Source organism: Octopus bimaculoides, chromosome 7, assembly GCF_001194135.2.
Source record: "Octopus bimaculoides isolate UCB-OBI-ISO-001 chromosome 7, ASM119413v2, whole genome shotgun sequence".
In the NCBI taxonomy this organism is placed as follows: domain Eukaryota; kingdom Metazoa; phylum Mollusca; class Cephalopoda; order Octopoda; family Octopodidae; genus Octopus; species Octopus bimaculoides.
This window is the reverse complement of record NC_068987.1, coordinates 4618123-4623279: the sequence shown is the minus strand read 5'-3', so window position 1 is coordinate 4623279 and position 5157 is coordinate 4618123. Positions and strand designations below refer to the sequence as shown.

The 5157-nt window shown below is 33.7% G+C and overlaps 1 protein-coding gene across 1 annotated transcript in view; it reads left to right on the top strand.

Moving 5' to 3' along the window:
• Positions 1–5157, top strand: part of LOC106873582 (uncharacterized) — a 15111-nt gene that overhangs the window by 9248 nt on the left and 706 nt on the right. The gene's annotated exons all lie outside the window — the stretch shown is intronic.

Genomic DNA, 5157 nt, shown 5'->3' with positions numbered 1-5157 from the left:
CTTTCTGTTCTTTTTTTCTTTCTCTCTCTCATTTTTTTCTTTTTTTTGTGAACCAAAATAAACATATTCCCCCCCCCCCTTGAAATATATCAATTACAGTTATTTTCTATATTGTTGCTCAATGCTTACCTGATGTCTTTAGCTTCTTTCTCTCACCTCTCTCTCCACTCTCTCTCTCTCTCTCTCTCTCTCTATCGCACTGCCACTGTAGGGTTCTTGTAAGAATCTGCTTACTTAGGTTTCCTCTAGTAATTGCTTCACTCAGCTGCAGTAAATCATATCACAAACTGGTTTCCATTACTTTGCACCTAACTCTCGGTTATTGAAGCACTGAACATTCTCCTAGATTTCAGGCAAATCTATTTTGAAAGATAAAAACCCCTATGTCAAATCTCATTGGTGCTAACTCTGATTTTCATCCCTCTTGGGGCATAATACAAACCTAATTTAGTTACATTATTTACATTTGACGGGCATATGGTGTAGTGGTTAAGAGCACGGGCTACAAACCCCAAGATTCTGAGTTTGATTCCAGGCAGTGACCTGAATAATAATAATAATAATAATAACATCGAAAAATACCTAAGGAATGAGAGCCCAGGTTCGAAATTTCCCCAAGACACCTGATGAAGGCTGGAAGGTATACCAGCCAAAACGTGTTAACAACAAACAAGATGAGGACAAACTAGAGCAACTGCAGCAAGGCACCTCATCCAATGCTCTAACGGTTTCACCAATTTATTCCTGGTAGAATAAAAGTCATACATGGCATCAGTAGGAGTTGAACTTGGAATGGAATACAGGAATCTAGAATAAATTCTGGAAGATTATTAATGCTGATCAGTATTCCATGAGAAAATAGTTGGTACAGCGCTAGTTGAGATAGACAAATTGTTAAACTAGTATTAAACTAGCTTATCCATTTGTCATTTTGCAGATACTGTATTTGATGGCACCCATTTTTCCCCCAAAAAAATCTCAAAAAATCACCCTGAGTTCTTTATGCAAAGTTGGGCCTCCTATAAGCTAATTTTGTTTCTGATGTTCACTTTTTCCTGAACATGTGCTGCTGAAATTGAAATGTGTCTAATATGATCATTTGTCTTCTATGTTATGCCATCAGATTCTATATGCAAAATTGGGCCTTCCTGGAGCTAATTTTGCTCCGATATCAATGTGTCTGTCATGCCATCAGTGCTCTTTGAGATTTGGGACTCAAAACTAAGGCTTCGATGTAATTGAGATTAAGAGATGGGCTACAATGAGCAGTTTAAGAAGCAGCTTGTTTGGCTGGGTTTTATTTTCTTTCTTGGAATAGATAAAATACATATTTTATACAAATGTTCTTCAAACGGTGAAAGAGAAAAAAACAAAGGCTAGGCTGATCTGGAAAATCTATGCAAAACTATTTAATATGAGCATGAAATGTGGTGTAAATTGTGTATTGAGGTATGTGGGATGATGTTATCTAAATTCTATTATTGTTACTAATCACGATGGTGAGATAAGTTATTTAGTTAGTAGTACGGTAATACAGCAGTGGAGTGGCAGCAGGTTCTACAGATATTAATATATTAATAGAAACTTTTAGCTTTCCAAGGCTGTCGAAGAAACAAACATGTAAAGAGATGTTTCAATAATTCTCATATTTTTACGCACCGCATAATAACAATAATAATAAAGATAGTAATAATAATAATAATAATGATAACAATGATAATAATGATAATTCTTTTTACTATAGGCACAAAACCTGGAATTTTAGGGGTGAGGGCTTGTTGACTGCGTTGACCCCAGTGCTCAAATAATACTTATTTTACTAACCCTTAAAGGGTGAGAGGCAAAGTTGACTTCAGTGAAATGTGCCAGCTAACTAATAATAATAATAATAATAATAATAATAACAATTTTGTTGGTATTATTATTATTATCATCATCACTGTTATTATTACTGTTACTACTACAGCTACTACTACTACTACAACATTACTCACATAATATATACATGATTAGTGACTGGTAAAAGTATCTTTTCTCTCATTTTCTGATAGTGTTGAGATAACAGAAGAAATATAAGCAACTGATAACAAAACAAATCGTGTTTCCTAATAATTACACTTCATTCGTTATACAACTTAATTAAGTGTCTTAAGCTTTATAAACCCTCTTTTACTATTCTCATCCTGCACCTCTTCGAAATCCTCCTCTTCTGCATTCTTCACTTCATCATCATCATCAACATCATCATTATCACCACTACCTGTCTTTTTTTTTTGTTTTGTTTTGTTTCTCAAGAAGACATCATTATATCGGTTCTCAAATTTCCAAACTCTTCATACACTGTTTCATGTCAGCTCTTGCAGCTATGCCATCTATTTGTGTAGTGATGCTGGTGGTGGTGGTGGTGTTGGTGGTGGTGGTGGTGGTGGTGATGCTGGTGGTGAAGGTTCCACATCTAGTACCAAAAAACTATAAATAAGGCATCAGATGTTACCTGGGTGTGGGTCACGTAGCAATTGGTTGTGCGTATGTACAATATACATGTGTGTGTATAATATATGTGTGTATGCAATGAATGTATGTTTGTATGACGAGTATAAATCAGTTTTAAGATAGAATCATTTGACATGGTTCACTCTTAACTGCTTTCTGGGAGCGTGTCAAATGTTTGGCAACATGAAAATACAAAAAATACAAAAACACAACAGGTCTTCTGTTGCTACCTGAGGTAATCATTAACAGTCAGGTTACCTTTATTTTTCATCACTGCCATTTGTACTTGTGTGCATATACAAACATCCATACATACACACACATGCACACATACATACATACATACATACATATATGCGTACACAATGTTCTTTCTGCTAGTTTCAATGGTATTGTTCCACTTTATATGCTCTCATTAATGTGACATTCTTTAAAATAGTTTTTCTTTCATTTCTGATGATAATACATCATCAGACTATTATTATTATTATTATTATTATTATTATTATTAATATTATTATTATTATTATTTTATTTATTTATTTATTTTTTTTTTCTTTCTTACTCTCATTTGCCTTATCACTAACTTGGCTGGTTCTGCTGCATCCACCACCACCACAACCACCACCATCATCATCACCACCACCACCATCATCATCGTCATCATCATCATCATCATGATCATGATCATCACTCCCACCATCATCACCACCACCATCATCTCCAACATCATCACCACCACCACCACAACCACTACCACTGTTGCCTATAGCTGTTGGCAGAGACACATCTCATATTCATGTTAGGGTGTTACATATTTAACACATGTTGTATTCAGAAACTTTAACTGTGAGTTTATTTGACAAAATCAACATAGTGTTTAAAATATATATATATATAAAGAAGCAACTAAGGGAGATAATTCTAATAATAACAGCCAATTGAAATTTTCAGAAAATAAAGATAGATATATACATTAGTTTTATCAGTTAGTTTTAAACCCAGGATCCATACCAATGTTGGACTGAGTCTTGTCTTTAAAACTAACTATTGAAAATTATGGACATGTTTTGGTCTTATTAGTTCTTCTCAACAAAGCCATCACATATATTGTTGCTATAACGCAAAAGCGTCGTAAGTTCAAAACGTCTTTTCAGAAAATGCAAAAAAATAGTTTCACCAGTCCATAGCAAAACCGTTGTACTACACTTTGACAAAATCTTGATATCTTGGCATCTGAAGCAGCTGTAGATACGATAGTTTGACCAAAAGAACCAGTTATGGCAAGCAAAAATAAATATTGGAAAAAATGCATTTGGTGACATTTGACATACGACAGTTCAACATAATAGTAACAATATATATGTGTGTGTGTGTATATATATATATATATATATATATATATATATATATATATATATAGATAGATAGATAGATAGATAGATAGATAGATATAGATAGATAAATAGATATAGATAGATAGATAGATATATTAATGTTTGCTTTTATGTTATAATAAAAACAATTTTACATCAAACTGATGTGCATTTGATGGAGCACAAATTTATTATTCTTTAACAAGAATATTATTGACAGTAACTTTGAAGTTTTGACCTGCTAAGCCATCATTAAATATATGTCCGTGTGTGTGTGTGTGTGTGTGTGTGTTTTGATCATTACCCCTTCAGCTTGCGGTTCAGCAAAAAATAAGTAGAATAAATCCTAGACTTCAAAAAATACTTGTATTGGGGGTTCATCTGTTTGTTTGAAACCCTCCAAGGCAGTGCTGAAGCATGGCCGCAGTCCAGTGACTGAAACAAATAAAAGGTAGAAGCTTAGTTATATAGGGTATGTATGTTCGGTTCTCATTGCTGCATACAGCTTCGAGCCTCTAATATTGTTGAAACAACTGACATCTTTGGCTGCCAGTTGACTGAAACCCGAGATTTCATAGAAGAACTGTGAACATACTTCCATGATGCATTGGGGCATCTTGTGTTATTCTATAATTCTGTCTGGTGCATTGCCAGCTTGCATAAATAAAGTATACTATGTGCATCTAGCTCAAGAGATTCCACCAGCATCTCAAAAATATGGTCTAATTTTATGTGTTCTGTGTCAGTTCCATAAACACAGCATATGCTCTCTGTGTTGTTGAGGATATAATTAGGTTGGAAGATGTTAGTAACATCTGCTTGTTTTTTTTTTTTAATCGTGCGTAGCATAATAATGGAAAAGTGAGGAAACAAGAAACAAAAAAAAACAAAAAATTCAGTCTTTGTTGGAATTCATGGAACTGAGCCTTGTTTCATTTGCTTCATAGTTCTATTCTCTAGATGATGTGAGCTGTTTTTCTATCCGTATGTAGGTCATAATCTTTAAATGATTCTGTTAGGCCAATAAAGATTTCAGTTTGTGGACAATTAAATAACTTGGTCCAAATAACCATTTTTGTTAGCTGCACACAACTTAGTTCTCACATATATATATATATATATACATATATATATTTCGTTTTTGGATTTGGTTTGCAAGATTTTTTATGTGATTTCGTGTGTTGAAGCATATTCTGTTGTGTCTGGGGAGAGTCATTTTCTTATTGTGCCTTAAAATTTAACACACTCACCGATAAAATTTCCACTTATTTCTTATTTTTATTTTCCT